Raw genomic sequence first — 23,521 nt, 5'->3', positions numbered from 1 at the left:
AGACAACTTATTAATAAACAAATAACTAATATAATGTATAGCAACAGGCCGAGAAGTGCCGTGAAGAAAAATAAAGCTGGGGGTTGGGGAGAAAGGGCACAGAAAGTGCTATTTTAGTTGATGTGGTCAGGAGAAGAATTGAGTTGACATGTTACTGGAGACCTGAATGAAGCGAGGAAGCAAATTATTAAAAGTTTCTGGGTAAAAAGCATTCAAGGAAGAGGAAGAAGCAACCAAGGCTTTGGAGACAGGAATAAGCTTTGTCTATTCAGGAATAGCAAGAATAAGGTAGTTAAAGGAAAGTAAGAAGTGGGAAAGATGGCAGACATGGGCCTAAGAGTCAAGCAGAGGACAGAGCTACATATCTTAGAGGTAAGGGATCTGCGTTGTTTCTTTCCATTAAGAGATAATCCTCATGACCAATTATGAATACACCTATCGACTTGGCATTGAAATACAGCATATAAAGCAAATTTGAAAAAGGGAACAATTAAAGGAAAACAAGACGATCTCATGATCATACTATTTTAATACACCTATTTTAATACAACTGTAGTCTAGAAACTATAGTTGTCAAGTAAAAATTACTCAACAGAGAGAGCTGGCAACAAAATCAAGAAGCTGAATTTAACTGCTCCCAAGTCACAACACTAGCAAATGCAGACAAGGGTTTGGAGAGCAAATTCAGCTGGGACAAAAGTTAGATTGCAAACAGATAAAGAAGGTAAACTGGGAAGTGCCATCATCAACTGAGAAAAGAGCAGGGAGGACCAGACTCCCTATTTACAGGGTAGTACAAATACAATGGAGGTATAAATAGAACAGTGAGGCTTAGACCCGCCCACTAGAGAACGGAATGACGTTGTAAGTAGAAGAAATAAGGGAACTCCGAGGTGGAGGCTCCGCTGACGATGGAAAGAATGAATGCATGGAGGACTTCACCGAGTTATTGCAATAATGCAGCCATGAAGTGACAAGGGTTTGAATTAAAGTAAAGGTACTATAATGGAAACGAGGGCTACTCTGAGCCACACTTTGAAAGTGGTTAAACAACAAAACACAGGGCTTGGTAACAGGAAAGAATGGGGTAAGGAGAGGTAGGTGTCAAGACAACTTAAGTGTTTTTAAACAGAGAAACAGGAAGAGTGCCATTTGTGAATACGAGATAACTGGGAAGGGGGCCAATTTAATAAAACTCTCTTGGATTTACAGGATGCAGTTAACAGTGGGATATTCAAATGGAGATGTACTACAGGAACACAGGTTGTGGAATAATGTTTGGAGTTATTACCACAGTGACAGCTAAAACCATAAGACTGAATTTACCGAACGAAGAAGGGTGTATAGTAACACTTCTTGAGAATTTGGGGATCCCAGAACTTGATAAAAGCTCCTCTTCTTTGAAAAATGCTTATTTGCATATATACACTATATTTTCCAAGACATTTCAGGATATTCATGGAACTACTAAAGTATTCCTTGGGTTTCAAATTTTAACACTCTGGTGTAGAGAGAACAAGGGTAGAGCCTTGACTGCCATGCAGAGTTAGGAAGAGGTAGTCTTCCAAGCAAACAAAAAAGGCACAGGACAAAAGATATCCCGAAAAACTCAGGGCAATGGCACTTCTAAAAAGCAAGGATAATGAATAAAGTAAAATACAAGACATGGGAAAGAAAGGTTAGAACTAAGACATGATAGGAAGATGTTGGGCTAAGAGTTCTAACTATGACCTTTACACAGATTTATGTTTCACAAGCAAGACAGTATGTACCCTTCGGCCCAAATCCTCTGTCATTATTAGTAAGCAAAAAAACAACTCAAGGTACATTGAAGCAAGTAAATATACAAGCTAGTGAAAGTCATCTTTTCAGCCAACATCACTTGTTAAAAGGACAATGCTTTCAAGGTTTTAATTTAGATCCGATACAGAAACAGAAAAATGAGCAACCCTGAGAAAAAGTTTAATAAAAATCCCGAAATAAGAGCACGTTCTTATGTTCAAAGTACAACTAATTTGCACAAGCCATTTAACAAAATAACTGAAATGGGTTTGAAACACCTGCCTCATAAGCGGCATTAAACTCTCGGTTCACACTTTTTTTAAACTCCCGGATTTCAAAATTCTTAATATTTCACTGTCTTAACAGCATTTTCTCGATACACTAATTTTTGAAAGCTCAAGAATTGGGACTGTAGATTGGGATGCAGACCAACCGGGATGTTACTGGAACTAAAAACATCACTTTAAATAGGATTATGTGATAGTTCCTCATGCCACGTCCAAGTTTTTCCTAGGTGTCACCACTTTTATCGAAAGTTATCATTGTATTGGGCGTAGAAACCAGGTTCCTCCCCACACGATGACAGACATGACAGCGAGGGGAAGCACTGCAACACAATGATCCACACAACTTCACCTTTCAAAAAGCACGCACCTGAATTCGCCTGAAGCAACAGCAGCCCGGAATAGAATTCAACGTGCGTGGGGTTACAAAGAAACTGCTGATAATTAAAAACACGGAGCAGCTGACAAACCAGGTGCGCCGACAGTGGAGAATGATGAAGAATAGGGACATCGCTTTAACAGGTTCCCGCGAACTGCTGGAGAACCTACTGCCCAGGGGAAGCCAGGCAGACTCGGGGAACCTAGGCTGGGAGGCTTGGGGGATGGGACAGGCAACGCGGGGCGGGACCAGGGAAACCAAAACAGTCTGCGCGTCTGGACCCGCAAAACCCACGGAGTCAGAGGAGGCAGAGAGCGTCGCGCACCCATCAGGCCCGGGACCCGAGGGCTCCTTCCGGCGCCCGGCCGCCTCCTGGAGCCTGGATTCGGGGACCTCCTCGGGGCCGGGCGTCTCCCCGCTCTCTCGCCCTGGAAGCGCCCTCCGGGGAGAGATAAGAAGACCTGGAATCCCAGACGAGTGCCCGGACCACCCGGCTGCCCTCTCCCGTAGCCTACCGTCCCGCCGGCCCCCCACGGGCAACTTACCGGGATGCAGGCCGCAACTACTTAGGCGGCAGTGGCGACGCGCCTCTTCCCGGCACGGGCGTCCCCTCGGCCGGCCAGCCGGCATCAGCTGAGCTTCCAGCACAAACAGCGGAGCGACAGCCGGGGCGCCACCCGCCCCCAGCTCCGTCCCTCCGCGGCGGAAGTGACGCAGGGCCGCCCCAGTGTACACGCCCACCGGCGAGGAGCTCCTCAGCCTCGCGGGAACCTCGGCCCACCCATGAGTCGCCGCTCCGCCCCCTCCCCAGACATGCGCTGTAGAGCCCGGTTGAGCGCGGGCCGGAAACTTGCCTGCGTGCACGCGCCTGCGGACACCCGGCGAGGCGGCCTGGACCGCGGTCCGTACCACTCTGCTGTCACCATTCCTGCGCTTGGCCACTTGGACTAAAAATCACTGGAAACTGCTTTCACATACGTTATAGTATTAGAAGTTAGCCTGTGAAGTCCCTCTACCGCACCGCCCCACGCCAGGTCCCACACTTAACACATAGTTTTTGAATCCTGACATTTTATGCCTACCAAGTCTGCAAACGACCTACAGCTCATAAGGCAAATGCAGCCCACCGCCTGATTTTGTACGCCTGTAAGCCAAGAATGGTTTTTACATTTTCAATGGTTAAAAAAATAAAAGTCTGTTTTGGGACACATGACAATGGCATGAAATTCAAATTTCAGTGTCCTTAAAAAAAAATTTTTTTTAGAGCATAGCCATGCCCATTCCTTTATTTATCAAGAAGCTTGCACGCTACAACAGCAAATTTGGATGGTTACAATAGCTTCCTTTAAATAAGTTGAGGTTAGAAACAGAAAAGTAGTCTTTACTAGACCTCAACCCCAAAGTGTTCCCAAGACTGTTAGTCTCTCTTTCCTCTAGGCTTGCCTTGTCTCACGGGAGTGTTGCTGCTTTAGCCCCCTGCAAGATGATTGTAAAGTGTTTAAGGAAGGAATTGTATGAGCTGCCACATAGTGGGTGTCAGACTGACACTTTTTTTTTTTCCTTTTTTTTAATTAAGGGGAGGAAGCCAGCTTGCTAGGTTCTTGGGGCATAAATGGCTGGATTGTGTACATCATAATGCCTGATAAACCCCTGCAGTGCAAGATCTAGGCATGTTATTTAGCCATACGCTAGTTAGAAGGTGTATGCACAAACTAAAGTTTAGAGGCATATGGAAGTAACTTTAGTTACAAAGAGATGATTCCCCCCATTGTTAAAGAAAAAATGATACTTGTTAAAACGATAAGGAAGACTTTACTCAAGACTTTTGCAATGGGGGAGAGAGATTGGGCTCAATTGCAAATACAACAAAGACAGCTGGAGATGTGTAGCCCAGGAGCAGAGTGAGAGGGGCCAGTGTATGGAAAATTACTAAGAGGGGACACCAAGGGTAGGGGTGATTCTTGCTAAACCATTTTCACAGGATTCCTGCTAAAAACTGATTACTGTGATTAGACACTGAGGGTGATCAGATATCAAGGGTGGGAGATTCTCTCTAAACTGACTCAGCAGAATTCTTGCTAAAACTGGACTTGGCAGACCAAAGACAGGGCCCGGGCAGGAAGCCTTGACAGAAGAGGGCTCAGAGAAACCAAATTAAACTTCTACCAATGAGAAAAAGTCTTTGTCACCCTTCAACCATCCATCCCCTGCCCTTGTTTTCCTTTATTCCCTAAGTTAGTCAGACTTTATCAAATATCCAGATTTTCCTCCCTTGCCAGAAATTTTTTAAAAACTCTCAAGTACTCCTTCTTTGCTCTTCCCTTCCCCCTACCCCCGTGTCAACCCATATACCTTTAACCCCCAGACCTTTAACCGCCCTGAAGTCTGACGATCTTACTGCAGAATCTCTCGCATCTTTCCTTTGCTCTACATCGTCGTTTCCACTGCTTTAGTTTAAATCTTGTCTAAACTGGTTTTCGAGGCTGTAACTGACCTCCGACCCAGAGTTATTCTCTCCTGTACAGCCAAGGCAATCTTTCTAAAGTGCAAATCCAATCACATGATGTCCCTGATTAAAAAGTTTATTCTGGCGCTTCATCTCCATGGAATAAAATGCATGGTGTGATAGGCTCTGAGCCTGCCAAGCTTCCAGCCTTAATTTCACCACTTGCCCCTTGCTCTTCACCCTCCAGCCATACCTATGGTTTCCCAAATACACTGTGCCTTTTCACGCTTCAGTGCCTTTGCTCATGCCTCCTTCAAAATGAGAAAAGCCTAGAAAACTAAATGTACTCTTACTATACAATCCAGTGATCATGCTTCTTGATATTTACCCAAAGGAACTGGAAACCTATGTGCACACAAAAACCTGCAAGCAGATATTTATAGCACCTTTATTCATAATTGCCAAAACTTGGAAGCAACCAAGATGTCCTTCAGTAGGTGAATGCTTAAATAAACTGTGGTACATCCAGATAATGGAATATTCTTCAGAGCTAAAAACAAACTTCCAGCCATGAAAAGATGTGGAAAAATCTTAAATGCTTATTACTAAATGAAAGAAGCCAAACTGAAAAGGTTACGTATTGTATGATTCCAACTATATGAAATTCTGAAAAAGGCAAAACTATGGAGATAGTCAAAAGATCAGTGGTTACTAGGGGTTGGGATTTGGGAGAGCCCAGAGGATGTTTAGGGCAGTGAAAATACTCTGTATGATACTATGATGATGGATGCATGTCATTATACATTTGTCCAAACCCATAGCATGTACAGCACCAAAATAAACCCTAAGGTAAACTATGGACTTCGGGTTATTATGATGTGTCAATGTAGGTTCATTGAGTGCAACCAATGTACCACTCTGGTGGGGGACGCTATGGATGTGTGAAGGCAGAGGTATACGGTAAATCACTGTACCTTCCTCTCAATTTTGCTGTGAACCTAAAACTGCTCTAAAAAAATTGTCATTGAAAAGAAATTTAAAAAAAACAACAACACGAAATCCTTATCTTACTTCTTCACTGAGTAAATCATTCCTTCCATTTGTGCTTGCTTCTCCTGGTTCCCTACCAGCACAGTATTGTGATTTATTTGTTTATATGCCTGTGAGTTTCCTGTAGGCAAGGAGTATAACATAACTATATTTGTATCCTCTGGATCTAGCATAATCCCCAGCAAATGGTAGACTCACTAAAATTCTATATTATTGCATTGATTTTTAATTTTATTCAGATTAGCAGTTAATAAGTTACAAATGGAAATTGAAACCCATTCATGGTTCTTTTGATGTTAGAAAAAGTTTTAAGAGAAAAGAGAATTTCAGTTCATTTCAAACAATATAAATTCAGTGGTGTGCAAAATAGGAAATTATCTTCTGTTTTTAACAGCAGGCTAATAATACTCAATAGCCTTCAGGAAAATATCACACTTGGAATAATGTTAAAGACAGTAATTGTTCAACCCTATATTCTTTGGCTGTTAGATAAAATAGATATCCACATTGCTCCTGTATCATTTACTTGCTGTTCTCATTCGATTTACAAGATTTACCAGTTAACTATTATAGATCTTTCCTTCTCTAAATCAATATTCAACCCCTCCTTCTATTGACTGTTAAAGTCTGGCTTATAATACCTCTTCAAAGAACTTCTAGCCTCTTTATTGTTCAAACAAAACTTAATGCTGTAGCCAAAATAAATTAAGCAATATTGCTGTAGGATATTTCTCCAAATCACCCAAGCGAAGGATATGCCAGAAAATAATTCTAGAAGAATAGTTACTGTGGAAGGTGGAATAATAACACCCCATAACACTAATTACCCGCTGGAAACCACCTAAGGATATTGGTGTTAACTTCCTACTCCTCCTTTGACATTACAGAAGTAATTTTAACTTTAAAATGTATTTGCTGTACAAATAGAAAGAGGAAGTAAAACCTGACTCCAATCTCCTTGAAAAATACTATTTCAAATATTTTCAAACTTATTAAACAATTTTGAAAGTTGCAAAAGGCACATTTTACACTATTTTCTATATTTTAAAAAATGGCTTCTTGACAAACAGGTGGCCAACAGGCACGTGAAAAGATGCTCAACATTGCTAATTAGAGAAATGCAAATCAAAACTACAATGAGGAATGACCTCACACCGATCAGAATGGCCATCATTAAAAAAGTCTACAAATAACAAACGCTGGAGAGGGTGTGGAGAAAAGGGAACCCTCCTACACTGTTGGTGGGAATGTAAGTTGGTGCAGCCACTATGGAAAACAGTATGGAGGTTCCTCAAAAAACTAAAAATAGAGTTGCCATATGATCCAGCAATCCCACTCCTGGGCATATATCCAGACAAAGCTGTAATTCAAAAAGATACATGCACCCCTATGCTCACAGCAGCACTATTCACAATAGCCATGATAGGGAAATAACCTAAATGTCCATCAACAGATGAATGGATAAAGAAGATGTGGTACATATATACAATGGAATACTACTCAGCCATAAAAAAGAAAATAATGCCATTTGCAGCAACATGGATGGACCTAGAGATTATCATACTAAGTGAAGTAAGTCGGACAGAGAAAGACAAATACCATATGAAACACTTACATATGGGATCTAAAATACGGCAAAAATGAACCTATCTATGAAACAGAAACAGACTCACAGACATAGAGAACAGACTTGTGGTTGCCAAGGGGGAGGGGGGTGGAGGAGGGCTGGAGTGGGAGGTTGAGATTAGCAGATGTAAGCTATTATATATAGAATGGATAAACAACAAGGTCCTACTGTATAGCACAGAGAACTATATTCATTATCCTATGATAAACCATAATGGAAAAGAACATAAAAAAGAATGTGTACATATATATATGTGTGTGTATACATATATATATATATATATATATATATATATATATGGCTGAATCTCTTTGCTGTACAGCAGAAACTAATACAACATTGTAAATCAACTATAGGTCAGTTAAAAAAAAATAGCTTCTCTAAATAACGAAAGAAAAGACTAGCTGCACTATATAGGTGTGACTATATAATCTATATAGGTCATTATATTTATAGATTTAAAAAAATCTACACCCAAATTTCTTGGCTTTGCTTTATGCCCAGTAGAGAATCGAGATGTATATATCCCATATAATGGATCTGAAATCTAAAGAACTCAAGATATTCTGACTAGAGTGATTTTGTTAGCTTTATGATACTTATATAGGTATCCTAAATCTCTTTTTAAGCATAATAATTTTAAAAATAACATTTATTACTGATAAATAAATACAGTAAAGACTGAATCATTTCTCAAAGGCCATCCAATCAATTAGAACTCCTTGGTATAGTTCTACTGTTTGATTAAAGAACAAAATTTAGGGGATATTGGGATTCTTCATAAACTCAACCAATTCCCACTAATTCCAAAACAATTTCTACAACTAGATGTAGAGCTGGGTTGTCTCTACACATCTCTTCCAACTGATAGTACTGTGGTGCACAAGAGTGCCAAATTGTTTCAGAGTGGGCTTCCTGAGGATGCAAAATACAGTCTTCAAATATGTGTATTTAAGAAACCAGTTTTATAGCTTCAGGTATGATCAGACTTTTAGAAAATGAATTAACTCTAATCAGATTCATAAGAGGTTTTTTTCCCCCCCAAGTAGCACATCTTAATTACATTTGTCCTTTAACACCTACTGGGCAGCATATCTGCTCACTGATAAAACATGTTCACAGAATAGAAAGTCAGTAGAACCCTTTATTACATGTGTTCTCCCACCCCAGTTTTATTGAGATATAATTGAAATACTACCTTGTATAAGTTTAAGTTGTAAAAACGTGTTGATTTGATACACTTACATATTGCAAAATGATGACCACCATAGTGTTAGCTGACATCTCCATCACTTCACATAATTATCATTTCTTTCTAATGATGAGAAGTTTGAAGATACAGCCTCTTAGCAACTTTTGAGTATAGAATACAGTATTATTAACTCTCATCACCATGTGGTATATTATATCCCCAGAACTTAATTCATCTGGAAGTTTGTACCGTTTGACCAAATCTTCCCATCCCTCCCCACCCCCTTCCTGGTAACCACCACCGTTCTACTCTTTGTAAGAGATTTTGATTCATGAGAATGCCAGTGTATTTTTTTTACAATTGGAGGTAGGTAGCTTTTTCTGGATATATGCTATCTAAAACATCCTCTTTCAAATGAAAAATCAAAGTACCCTAGGCAAAAGAAAAAAAAAAAAAATCAAAGTACCTGGCAAAGAGAGGCTGGCGTAGCAAAGTGAAGGGGAGAGAGTAGTTACAGAAAACTTGCAAATAGTAACAGTATGCTTTTCTACAAGAGGTCCCTCCGAGTTTTTCTTTATTTCTATGTCATTTTATGTTACTTAAGGCTTGTGAGTGAACTTAGTTACAGCTTCTATGTGTACTATAATGTCCTCCAGGAGGGGACATAGAGTGGCCAAAAGTAACAGTGGAAAACAGAATATGCTCGCCTGGCCTTGAGAAGAGGGAGTCTGGCAGCTTTAGGAACTTGACCTGGTTGCGTTTACCACAGATGTCGGCCCGGAGAGACAACACTGTCAGGAGAGAGGAGATGGACTAGGGGCGGGACATGCCAGAGCAGGACCCTCACCCTCTCCCCTCTTTCAGTGGTGCGTGTTCCGCTTGCAGCAGGACAATGGGACCCCAGTGGAAACTGACTAGCCCTCACCCCGCCCCCGCACCCAGGGGTACAAAGTAGCTCACCCATCTCAGCGGGACATCCTACCTTAACTTCCAATAGATAACGCCTCACCAAGGCGTGATGGGGCTTGGGGTTCCCAGCAGCATAGCTTGTTCATCCACAGCGAGAGTCCGGGCAATGGCTGTTGCTGGTGACTTCTGTACCTTTATGGTGTTGGATGTCTCAGTAGGGGTCCCCAGTCTGGCATATGGGGCAACAGGCCCTAGTGTTGGATCACTCAAATGTAATAAGCCTGGGACAGTACTTTAGTCCACCTGGCCAAAGTGGTTTTACCTATTAGTAATTGAATCTGCTGCTTTAAGAGTCCATTCTTTCTTTTTACCAACCCTGCGGTCTGCAGGTTACAGGGGAGACAGAACCTCCATTCAGTGTCACGGTCTTTTGCTCAGGCTTGCCTATCATGACCTTTGAAATGTGACCACTAATCACTGTCTATTCGATGAGGGCATCCACCCATGGTGCTCAGCTTCTCTAACCCCACAATGGAGATAGCCTGGCTGGCTTGGCGACAGGGAAAAGCTTGTGTTAAGCCACACAAGCTATCCACACAAACCAGGGCACATTTAGAACCCTCATTTAAGGGAGGGGCCCGATATAATCTATTTGCCAATCCCTTACCAGGTGCGATCTCCAGAAGATGCGCCCAAATTCCTTTGGCAGTTGCCTTGGGCATCGTTTAGAACACCCAGGACATCTTGTTACTGCTTTAACTAAGTCACTGTCTTTCAAGGGCAACCCAGCATCCTTAGGAGTATGGCATCCCACCAGGGCGCTCTGGTGGCCACTCTTTCTTTGCACTCAATCTGCTGTATTTACTGAAGGATCAGTTGCTAGGGCTCCTACCCAAGCTAGGGCATCCGTTTCCTGATTACCAAGGGGTGTCAGTGCTTTACGAGCTGGGACATGGGAGACAGTGAGGACTTAGGCTCTTGCAGGCAAACCCAAGTGTCTCTGCACATATCCTGACCCCACAAGGGGTTATTTATATCATCCACCCCTTGGCTTTCCATTGTCCAAGCCATAGGGTTAATCTCTTTAGAACAGCCCAATTGTCAGTTCAAAGGGTTAATGGCCAGGGCTCCTGGGTGATCACCAGCCAAACTGCTCTGAGTTCAGCCCACAGACTGCTGCTGTTCCTGTTTCTATCCAGATGGTGTCAGTGTTGGGCTTAAGAGCTACTGCAGACCCTGTGGACCAATTGCCTCCTTTAGATCCATTTGTACAGCAGGCATCTGGGGAATCTTATTTTTTCCCTTTCTACAGGCTGCAGGGACCACCATAAGTATAGGGGCGGAGCATTTATAAGATGTGCTCTCCCAGCTCCGGGAAGGCAAGTGGAGTGTGCATTCCAAGGACAGGGGAGGAAGGGAGGAGCCTTCAATTGCCTGGGTCCAGCTCACAGGGCAAACAGTGGTCCATCCTTTTTTTTTTTTTTTTTTTAATTTTTATTGGAGTATAGTTTCTTTACAATGTTGTGTTAGTTTCTGCTGTACAGCAAAGTGAATCAGTTTTATGTATACATATATCCACTCTTTTTTAGATTTCCTTCCCATTTAGGTCACCACAGATCACTGAGTAGGGGTCCCTGTGCTACTCAGGGTTCTCATTAGTTATCTATTTTATACATAGTCGTGTATATATGTCAATCCCAATCTCCTAATTCGTCCCATACCCCTCTTCCCGCCTTGGTAACCATAAGTTTGTTCTCTACATCTGTGACTCGATTTCTGCTTTCCCAATAAGTTCATCTGTACCATTCTTCTAGATTCCACATATAAGCGATATTATATATTTGTTTTTCTCTTCCTGACTTACTTCACTCTGTATGACAATCTCTAGGTCCATCCACATCTCTGCAAATGGCACTATTTTGTTCCTTTTTATGGCTAAGTAATATTCCATTGTATGTATGTACCACATCTTCTTTATCCATTCCTCTGTCGATGGACATTTAGGTTGCCCCCATGTCTTGGCTATTGTAAATAGTGCTGCAATGAACATTGGGGTGTATGCATCCTTTCGAATTATGGTTTTCTCCAGATATATGCCTAGCAGTGGGATTGCTGGGTCATATGGTAACTCTATCTTTAGTTTTTTAAGGAACCTCCATACTGTTCTCCATAGTGACTGCACCAATTTACATTCCCACCCACAGGTAGGAGGGTTCCCTTTTCTCCACACCCTCTCCAGCAGTAATTGTTTGTAGATTTTTTGATGATGGCCATTCTGACTGGTGTGAGGCGATACCTCAAAGTAGTTTTGATTTGCATTTCTCTAATAATTAGTCATGTTGAGCATCTTTTCATGTTTTTTGGACATCTGTATGTCTTTTTTGGAGAAATGTCTATTTAGATCTTCCCATTTTTTGATTGGGTTACTTGTTTTTTTGATATTGAGCTGCATGAGCTGTTTGTATATTTTGGAGGTTAATCCCTTGTCAGTTGCTTCCTTTGCAAATATTTTCTCCCATTCTGAGAGCTGTCTTTTTGTTTTCTTTATGGCTTCCTTTGCTGTGCAAAAGCTTTTAAGTTTAATTAGATCCCATTTGATTATTTTTGTTTTTATTTTCATTACTCTAGGAGGTGGATCAAAGAAGATCTTGCTGTGATTTATGTCAAAGAGTGTTCTGCCTATGTTTTCCTCTAAGAGTTTTATAGTGTCTGGTCTTACATTTAGGTCTCTAATCCATTTGGAGTTTATTTTTGTGTATGGTGTTAGGGAGTGTTCTAATTTCATTCTTCTACATGGAGCTGTCCAGTCTTCCCAGCACCACTTACTGAAGAGGCTGTCTTTTCTCCATTGTATATTCTGGCCTCCTTTGTCATGGATTAGGTGACCATGGGTGCGTGGGTTTATCTCTGGAATTTCTATCCTGTCCCATTGATCTATATTTCTGTTTGTGTGCCAGTACCATACTGTCTTGATCACTGTAGATCTTTTCTTCCAGCTCTTTACAAGATCTTTATAAGATCTCCTCTTCCAGCTCCGGGAAGGTAAGTGGAGTGTTCATTCCAAGGACAGGGGAGGGAGGGAGGAACCTTCTACTGCCTGGGTCCAGTTTGTGGGACAACCAGTGGTCACATCCTCTTGATTACCTCCTCCAACAGTTTAGATTGTCTTGATATTGAGATCATGTTTCATTTCTTTATTTTAATGTTGGGAAAGGAAAGGGAAAGAAGGAATACAAAAATCAACTACGACATTCTTACCGCATGTATTTATCTTCTTGAAATAGCTTTAAAGCACAAACTAGATGATAAAATTATGAATCATTACTGGAGTCAAGCAGGAAGTCTATGGGTTTCTAAGTTGCATGACTCACAGAACTTATCAGGCAAGACATTTTCATGAGCAGGCAGAAAAACACAACTTCATCTCATTTCAAAAACAGAACCCAGCCTACCTTCCTACAGCACTTTTGAAGAAATGTTTCTTCACTTTCCCTTGAAGGAGGAAGTACATTAGAGTTGCAATATCTGAGATGAGTTTGATTAAAGGGGGTTAGAAGAAGGAATCTTTGTTTTCAAAAATGGAAAGTGAGAAAATGCCCAAGTTAAGAAGTACAACTCTGTGCTTCTCAACACAAAGGTTGAGATGACGCTGAGAGAAGGCTCACAGGGTCCTGCACAGGAGGGTGTGTGCTGGGAATTTACGTTGTGTCCTAGAGGAGGATGAATGGAGGAAGGATTGGCAGTGCTCTGAGTTATGTGCAAAAGCTTAGTTCCTTAACATGAACTTTACTGGCATCATTTGATAACAGACAGACCATAAGGAGTTCATGCAGTAAACTCTACAGGGACATTTTCCCAGCATTTAGAATCCTTTAATCATGTTCCTGAGAGGAGTGATGAAGACACCACTGATTGCCTCCTGAGGAGATCTCCCTGCTCCCTCCCGGTACACTGCACCACAATACTTTCAGTAGTGGGGGACAGGGAAGGGAGCCCTTTTTCCGGCCACCGGATATAAACCATGGGGGTGTTAAGATGGGTGGAGGAGTCAACAAACAACCCTTTCTGGCCAACAAGGTGTAAAGATAGGTCTGCTGGAGGGCTTCCAGAAATGTTTTCTTTCCTGATAATGAGTGACTAAGGGGATACAGTTCTTTTTTCTTCCTCTCCACAAGGTTGTGTGAGGACCTGAAAACTGCAACAGCTGCCATTTTGTAGCCTTGAGAAGAAAGCCATGAGACTCATGGGGAAACCAGCCCAGAGTTCTGCCAGCTCTGGGTGCTCAAGAGAAACCTACCCTGGAGCCACCCAGCCTGGATCTCTTGTAACGTGAGAGAAGAAATTTCTCATCTTATTCAAGACACTTGTATTGGTATTGCTACTTGAAAGCAGAAATCACTTGGTTAGAAACACACAGTGAGGCTAATTTAGATGTGACGTATCCCCACATCCCAGACTTTGAATCCCCACATCCCAGACTTTGATCTGCCTGTAAGCCCTGCCTCTAAGGTCATAGCTCTCAGACCACAATCAGGACAGGAAATGGGGCAGGATGTTTTGCCAATGTGTATACAGTGAGCCTGGCCACCAAGTTAGTTATTTTCTACCTACCTGTCTGTTGCGTGCTCCATAAAGCTGTGACTCTGCCTCAGTTTCTTCTCTAGAACTTCAGCTTCCTTCTAGGGATATGGCCCCAAAGTAAACTCCAGCCCTTTCATGTGCTCCCCTGACACCTGGAAGGATGAGGCCCACTCTCACCCTTCTTGGAAGTGGTCCTCTGAAGGACAGCATCAGGATAAATCAGGATGACCTGGTGGCTTGTTGAAAGTATGGACACCTGGTCCCATCCACAGGTTCTCAGGAAGTGCTGTGTTAATAAGCTGCCCAGTTAACTCTGATGTAGGTGAAAGCTGAAAACTCTGCCTTACCCTCTGACTGTCCTTTCACTGGGCCCATGCGAGAATAAGCACAACACCAGGTTCATTGCCTCTATCTACCTGGATTTGGGTTACATCCACCGCCTGGATTTCCTCCCGCCTCTTCGTCCTTCACACGAGGTTGAACCTGCCAGAGTCTGTCACTTCCTCTGGATGGGTCATTGGACTGCCCACCTGCCCTCAGGGGCAAGCCCCTTGGGTGGAGTCAATTTCCTCGGTCCCATCTTTCCTGGCTCCATCTTTCTCCCCATGGCCCATCATTAAGCCAAAATTAATTAATCATGACAACACTAAGTCCCCACTGAGCCAATGTCCACGTGACTGAAATCCACTAATCATCAGAAACTCAGATTTTTTAAAATCCCTGAAAAGAAAAATCCCAGCCATAAACTTAGAGAATGGCTGCAGCATCAGCTAGGTCAGCACTGCAGAGCTATCCTATGAAATCAAGATGCTTTTGATGTATCTGTCAGTTTTGCATTTTGTTCCTTCAAAAACAGCCTCTTAGGACAGGGAAAAAAATTATATGTTGCCTATTTTATTGATTTTTTTAAAGAAAAGCCAAAAACTTTATTTATTTTTCGGCTCTGCCAGGTGGCTTGTGGGATCTTAGTTCCCCGACCAGTGATCGAACCCGGGCCCTCAGCAATGAAAGCCCGGAGTCCTAACCACTGGACCGCCAGGGAAATCCCAAGAAAAGCCAAAAACTTTAATTTTCAACATGAGCTACATGGTCATGAAGACAATGCAACGTGACCCGCTCCAACTCAGGGGCCCCAGAAACCCTCCCTCCCCCAAAGCCTGAGGGGCTCCTGCTCCCAGAAGGGGAAGGGGGGAAAGGCGAGTGAGTGAAGAGTGGGCCTGAGGCCCCGGGATTCAGATCTCCACTTTGCCCTCACAGAAGCTATGAGTCAAATGGGCACAGTCAATATGCTGCCTATTTTAAAAATAAAGGGATTCAAAGATTCTGTCTTGCCCAAAATGACATGGTGCCCATCTGAGTCCAAACTCCTGTGTCCCACAGGTCCCAGGAGTCCAATTCAAGTACCGGGTCAGCCCTTCTGTGCCACCAGGTAACTCAATGACACAGTGGTCTGTCAGCGATTTGGAGCAATCAGGAAGGCAATATTCTGAGAGTGTCAGAGGCTCAACACTGCTCCTGGAGAGTCAACCCCGTCCATCCTCAAGTGTAATGCATGCCATTCTCCTTGAAAGGGCTTTTCTGCTGCAGTAGCAGGAAAATGTAATCAGCTGCGCCCACCACCAAGTTCTATCAGCTTTTGTATTCTTTTTTTAAAATTTACTAATAATAGGGAAATGAATGTAATTTCTGAAAAGGAGGTTGGGCCGAGCGGCGGATTAAAACTGATCTTCACACTCTGAACAAGGTGTCAGATTTTGATTGGCAACATCCCTTAGGGCTTGGCCTTTCCTTGAAAAGAGAGTTTATTTTTAAGGGTCTGGTGAGATTTTGAGTAAAAGGTGATCGGTGAAATTGCTCCTCATCCTAACTGGAGCCCACAAAGAAAGCGAAGAGTTCTGTAATTACCGGTGTAATAAAGACAAAGTTATTATTTTTTTCTGCTTAGCCAGAAGGAAATCTGAGGTTTCTTTGAAGGCTTGAGATGTGCTCCTCGGAACTGGAGACTCTGAAATCTCTGATGGCTAATGGTATTTGAGTTCTCTGAATAGTCAAAGCATGAACTAGGTTACCATAGGGCCCATTTTGACTTGAAAATTCAAAACCAGTATATCCCCATGGCCAGTCTCTCCTTTGTGGTCCAAGACCAGCATTTAAAAATTTTACCACAGAAATAAGCAAAAAGCTTCCATCGTTAACAACCCTAGTTTAATCCTATATGCCATCAACTACTGCCTCTTCCTCTGCCCATGCTGCCACAGTCAATGGGCACTTTTCAAACCTTAGCTTATTTGTCCTCTTGGCCAAATTTGACCCTGTTGACCTCACCCCCCTTGAAATACCTTTATTCTTTGGATTCCTCAACAACTCTTCTCCCTGGTTCTCTTCTGCCCCATCTCCCCCAGCTTCAAACACACCTGCTTATCCAACCAATGCTTGTTATTCTCCCAATAAAAGCTGGCAGCCTACAGCTAGGAAAGAGAGGAGGCGAGATCATGGGGACTAGGAATTATTTAATACATTGTGTTTTCCTTAGTAAATCTGTTCAATAGAACTTTCGAGCTCTTGAAATGTGACTGAAGAAGTGAATTGTTTTAACTTAACTGAAATGTCCACAATGTGGAGAATGGCTACCATATTGGACAGTGTAGAGACTTGCGACACCAAGGATGGTCCATGGTGCATGGTCCATGGGACCAGCAGCTTGTGAAACACCTGGGTACCAGTGAGAAAGTCAGACTCTCAGGTCCTACCCCAGACCTAATGAATCAGAATCTGCATCTTAACAAGATCGCCAAGTGATTCATAAGCACAATCACATTTGAGAAACATTGCTTAGAATGTTTAATTTTAAAGCACTATAGTGATAGACACCTGTTTATATCCTAGTACAGCTTGTGGATATTATTATACCCTGAAGAAGGTTCCTTTGGTGAATTTTTGCCAAGTCCTTCTTGACACATCAATCAGATACTTTGTTAATCATATCTTGATTGAAGTCCCTCTGGATATCAAAATACTAAGGTAATTCTTTTATTTCAGAAAGCAGTTGAGTTTAATCTGTTGATCTGAACTACAGCTCATTCTTCCGTCTAGCGTGTAGCATGTGTTAGTAAAACCACTACTCCCTTTCCTTTGTTCTGAGGAAGTATTATCTTCCTTTCATAAAGGAGTAGAATACAGAAGAGAAAAAAAAATTAAACCACATTGTACGGTAACCTCCAAAGAGGTAAACAGCTTGACTGGGAAATCAGATCACTCCCCGAGGTACGTGAGAAGATTCATACAAAGCATGTAAAGATCTGAAGCTAAAAAGAAGATTAGAGGAAAAGTTTATGTTGAACAAATTGTTTCCTCATTCTTGATTGAATGTCTCCATGCTCTGGGATGCTTCCAAGTGTTATAAGACTCAGTCATCTAAAAAAGAGACAAGACTCTTTGGAATATGGTAAAGCTTCCAGATGTAGTGGCCTGGGAAATGGTCACTTTGGGCAACAGGGCAGGTCAAGAAAGGAGGGTGGGCCGGGAGTCGCAGATGCAGGGCATCTGTGTGGCCTCTACTCAGACTGCCTCTTTGGCCTCTGTTCCTTCTGTGAAATTTAGCACTTGGGTTTGTTAGACCCTCTTTTAGGTCAATTCCAGCTCTTACATTCAACCCTAGTCCCTGAGAGCTTATAAGAATGAAGTTAAAATGATTAAGTTGTTTTCTCCAAAAGAAGGATTATTCCACAGCCACTTTTAGAAAATCATGTACATTTACACATTCATTCAACAAACATTGAATTCATTCAACAAGTATGCGCTGCACACTGATCTGGGCACTGGGAAGTGACAGTGACAGTGCAGTTAGGGTCAGTGAAATCCATCTTAGGAAAGTGGTAAATAAATCGGTGACTGCTCATTCTCAAACCTGGTTTACATGCCCAAGCCACTGACTGAGACTTTGAAATGCCAGGCAGTGTTCTCTGTTTGATCTAAGGTCCAAAAGCTAAGTACACAGCATATCCTTAGATATGTTAGAGGGGGTATATCTCAGCGGAACAGAAGGCAGGCGATAGACCCATAATGAACAATTAAGAAATTAAAACATCTCATGGAAAATCACATGCAAAGACTTCAACCAGGGCAATGCGGTGGTCCCTGAGTAGTTGCCCAACCCTGTGGCAGTCAGAGAGGGCTTCTCAGAGGTGCTAACACCAACGCTGAGAACAGAATGACAAGAGGCAGCCTGACATGCAGAAGTGAGAAAAGCACTCTGGGCAGAGAGACCCACAGATGCAAAATACACAATGTACAAGGACCTGGGTGGGCTCGAGAAGCAAAAAGAAACCGGAGAGATGGAGCATAGCATAGTGTGAGCTGAGGTTAAGCACGTTAACAGAGGGCTTCATAGACCAGCATAAATCCCTCTCTGCCTTCATTAGAGTTTTTTCCTTAATGTCTAATCTTAATCTCTCTTGTTTTACTTCAAATCAGTTATCCTTTTATCAGATGTAGAGAACATTGTGTCAGGACAACATACACCATTTATACATGTTTAAAGACCAACATCTAGGGCTCTCAACCATCCAAGGCTTTTGGGTGCCAACTTTGGTTTCATTATTTGAGACCATATCTACACTAGAAAATAAATGCCAGAAAATATTTAATTTAGAAAAAACAGGTTTCTTACAACATGCTTGTTTGATATGCTTCAGTTTGTGTGGCGTCTAAAGATGCTCTGAGATGCTGCCCTGGGTCACCTTCCTCAGGGGGAGGAGTGGGAGGGATAGAATGGCCTCCTGGGTCTCCATCTCCCATCTGGGAAATAAGCAGAGGGCTGGAATGGGCTGTCTGGACTCCTCTCATTTGAAATCTCACTGTCTCCATGAAAGAAAGTTACACTGTATCTGAGAGAGACCAAGGGAGCTAGACATAATCACAAAGGGAGAGAACTGAAGAGAGGAACTAGAATGCAGGTCCTAGAGTGAGGAGAGGTCCAAGGCCCAGGTGTTGCCTTGAATATCTAGGTCAGCTGAGCCTCTGTGTGTTTTGGATCAGACAGGGCACCAAGCCTGGCATTTCAGTGTCTTGGCTAATGACTTAGGAGTGTAAACAGGTTTGAGAATTCGCAGTTGCAGATTTTATCACCACTTTCCTAAGGACATTTCACAGTAGCAATTTAACAACTCTAGAAAGACAAGCGACCCCCACCCCATTCTTTCAGGAGCAGACACTGCCCACCAAATGGCCATCTCAAATGGCACCTCCCATGAAGGGGGAGGATGGGGCAAGATGGTGACATCTCCAGCAGCATCTGCTTTGGACCTTCTCCTGCAGAGGACAGATGAACTTTTCCTTCTGAAAACCCACTTAGGCTTATCACCAATGCTAATGTCTTACTTTAATGGTTTGTCTGTGGGGCAAACAATATTTAAAGAAGAATTTTAATTCTCTAGGATTTTAAAATATACTTCTATTTAAAGATTAAGGTCCATTCCAAAAATAAGATTCCAGATATCACAGAGAAGTAGGTGGAAAATTAAGCTGTTGATTGCTAATGTGTCTGCAAGAGACAATCTCAAGTTCACCACGTGTGCATCATGCAGTGGACATGAAGGCTTGGAATGGGGTATGTATTTTTCATCCTTATCTGCTTTCTAAATAGGCCTGTGACCTTGTGGTAATTTTCTAAACCTCTGAATTGTGGTGGCTTCCTCTGTTAAATTAGAGGGTCATAAAGAAGACATACAGATGGCCAAGTGGCACATGAAAAGTTGCTCAACATCACTTGTTATTAGAGAAATGCAAATCAAAACTACAATGAGGTATCACCTCACAGTGGTCAGAATGGCCTACAAACAATAAATGCTGGAGAGGGTGTGGAGAAAAGGAACCCTCATGCACTGTTGGTGGGAATGTAAATTGGTACAGCCACTGTGGAAAACAGTATGGAGGTTCCTCAAAACACTAAAAATAGAGCTACCATATGATTCAGCAATCCCACTCCTGGGCATATATCCAAAGAAAACCATAATTTGAAAAAATACATGCACCCCAATGTTCACTGCAGCACTATTTACAATAGCCAAGACATGGAAGCAACCTAAATGTCCATCAACAGATGAATGGATAAAGAAGATGTGGTACACATAACAATGGACTATTACTCAGCCATAAAAAAGAATGAAATAATACCATTTGCAGCAACATGGAAGGACCTAGAGATTATCATACTAAGTGAAATAAGTCGTACAGAGAAAGACAAATATCATATGATATCACTTACATGTGGAATCTAAAAAAAGATACAAATGAACTTATTTACAAAACAGAAACAGACTCACAGACTTAGAAAACTAACTTATGGTTACCAAAGGGGAAATATGGAGGGGAAGGATAAATTAGAAATTTAGGATTAACATATACACACTATTATATATAACATAGATAATCAACAATGACCAACTGTATAGCACAGGGAACTCTACTCAGTATTCTGTATTAACCTATTTGGGCAAAGAATCTGAAAAAGAATAGTTATATGCATATGTATAACTGACTCACTGTGCTGTACACCTGAAACTAACACAACACTGTAAATCAACTCTACTGTAATAAATCATATTTTCTCTAAAAGAAAAAAAAAAAGGTTGTACTGTACTGAACTGGGTAATGTCTAAGGTCTCAAACTAAGGTTTTGTTATTTTCTTAAAAATCTTGGTACTCCTGAATGAAAAGAGCTGAATTCTGAGTGTAGTGAGAAAAAAATATTAAATACAAGCATTCTTCTAGATGTGTTTTAAATATAATATACACACATTTTAGTACTTTGAATTCCTTAACGTTGTCAGTGTGAATGCTATCAATTTGTGTGCTGGCTATAGTTCTGAATTATAGCCGACTTTTATTTTTAGGCTCCACTGTTGGTCACATCGATCTTGTTTCCCAGTTAGTCCTTCATCAGAGAAGCAACCTCTAAATATAGCATGGTTTCTATGGGAACATACTTTATCCCAAAGATTCCAGGAAACACATTTTATCTGAAAAATGAGACCTGCCAGATAATATGTCAAAATCCAGGCCTACAACCCAGATTTTGTATTTTTGAAACAATTTGATTTAAGACGAGATGTTTAAAATGGGTTGAAAAATTGGTTCCATGAGAAATTTTCCAGCTGAGTTGAATTGGTACAAATTTGCTTTTGACAGTAAGACTTGGAAATCCCATCTTCTATTGAGCGTTTTTCTTGAAATAGTTAAGCATATGGCTCTATTATGTTTAGATTCTGTTGTTTTGTATCTCTATGGCTACAAGCACTTTTGGGTGATCATCTAGCAGATGGTGTAGGTGGAGATGATATTCATTCTTTCCAAAGCAAATGAAAATTTTATCAAGTTGTTACCTATATGTGGTCCATAATGAGTTTGCTTTACAGTTGACAGAGTTTTGGTCCTTTTGAATTCCTGTAGCTGAACAGTAATATGATTTGGGGCTGAATTTGCCCGCAACTGTTGAAGGCATGTTGGTCTCTTTCATCTTTAGGTGTACTAAACCCAACTTCCTTAAAATTATGCTTTGAGGTCTTAGCACAGCTAAAGGTGACTATGAAGTTAGAACAGGAAGTGAGAAGACTGACGTAAGAAAATTTACTTTTGAGAAAAAACGTGCCCTCTTGTGGAAGTTACATCACCAGACGGTCGAGCTTCAAAAGGAACCATATCTCCAAATGGCAGTTATTGAGGGAAAGGAGTCTTGGAAAGTGAAAGCCAGAGATATAAATATGTTGAGTTTACTGTTGAGAATATAAAAATCTCACACAGAGTACTTCTCTCAGTCATTCTTATACTGAATATGAAACATTTTGGATACAAGTGTGATAAGAAAGAGCATTGGGGAAAAAATACTAAGTTTTTCATGTTAATGAGAAAAGTTACTGCAAATAAGTCATTGATAGTGAAAATGAAAGTCTTAGCTTAGAAGAATACTTTGAATCTGTCTCACCACTAGCTGTAGAGCTACACATCCGTTTGTGGCCCAGACGGTTTATCTGGGTCCTCCATCTTGACTGTTTAACTTTGAAAGACCTCAGTCTAAAGCTTGAGCTCTTTGCCAGTTCATTTTTCATCCCATGACCTCTCTTGACTGGAGACTTGATTCTAGCAAACCGTTCTTATTACCTGTTCTGATGTAGATCACCAGCAAATGACCAAAGTGCCTTGTGTCTTCCACCAGCAGCAGATCATAAGAGGAAAAGAACAAGTAAGTAGTTTGAATGTTCATTTAAATGTTTCTGCATAGGAAACAGATCTAGAAATTTCAGTACTTGCTTTTTTTTTTTTAATTTATTTTTATTGGAGTATAGTTGCTTTACAATGCTGTGTTAGTTTCTACTGTACAGCAAAGTGAATCAGCTATACGTATACATATATCCCCTCTTTTTTGGATTTCCTTCCCATTTAGGTCACCACAGAGCGCTGAGTAGAGTTCCCTGTGCTATACAGTAGGTTCTCATTAGTATCTATTTTATATATAGTATCAATAGTGTATACATGCCAATCCCAATCTCCCACTTCATTCCACCACCCCGCTTCCCTCTTGGTATCCATACGTTTGATCTCTACATCTGTGTCTCTTTTTCTGCTTTGCAAATAGGATCATCTATACCATTTTTCTAGATTCCATATATATGTGTTAATATACGATACTTGTTTTTCTCTTTCTGACTTATTTCACTCTGTATGACAGTTTCCAGGTGCATCCACGTCTCTACAAATGACCCAATTTCATTCCTTTTTATGGCTGAGTAATAGTCTCAGTACTTGGTTTTTTTAATTAATTAATTAATCTATTTATTTATTTTTTTGTTTGTTGAGTTTTTGAATTTTATTTTATTTTTTTATACAGCAGGTTCTTATTAGTTATCCATTTTATACATATTAGTGTATATATCTCAATCCCAATATCCCAATTCATCCCACCTCCCCTTCCCCCCTTGGTATCCATACGTTTGATCTCTACGTCTGTGTCTCTTTTTCTGCTTTGCAAATAGGATCATCTATACCATTTTTCTAGATTCCATATATATGTGTTAACATACGATATTTGTTTTTCTCTTTCTGACTTATTTCACTCTGTATGACAGTTTCCAGGTCCATCCACATCTCTACAAATGACCCGATTTCATTCCGTTTTATGGCTGAGTAATAGTCTCAGTACTTTGTTTTCATGAGCAAAAATTTCCAGGGGTTGGTGGTCGTAAGGGTAAGGTCCTGAGAGCAAGGAAAAGTGATG

The 23,521-nt window shown here is 41.3% G+C and overlaps 1 protein-coding gene across 4 annotated transcripts in view; it reads right to left on the bottom strand.

The window, feature by feature from the left end:
* The window catches only part of PNPLA8 (patatin like phospholipase domain containing 8), a 139,928-nt gene that overhangs the window by 58,554 nt on the left and 57,853 nt on the right, over nucleotides 1-23,521 (bottom strand). For 2 of the 4 annotated variants that reach the window (XM_068550363.1, XM_068550365.1), the window contains exon 1: nucleotides 2,991-3,139. The exons of the other annotated variants lie outside the window; for them this stretch is intronic. The gene's annotated coding sequence lies outside the window, so the exon portion shown is untranslated. Of the gene's footprint in view, nucleotides 1-2,990; nucleotides 3,140-23,521 lie in introns of those variants that run through there. 4 annotated transcript variants of the gene reach the window in all.

Source organism: Eschrichtius robustus, chromosome 8, assembly GCF_028021215.1.
Source record: "Eschrichtius robustus isolate mEscRob2 chromosome 8, mEscRob2.pri, whole genome shotgun sequence".
NCBI classification, from domain to species: Eukaryota; Metazoa; Chordata; class Mammalia; order Artiodactyla; family Eschrichtiidae; genus Eschrichtius; species Eschrichtius robustus.
Note: the sequence above shows the minus strand (reverse complement) of the source record. Positions and strands in the feature narration are given on the sequence as shown.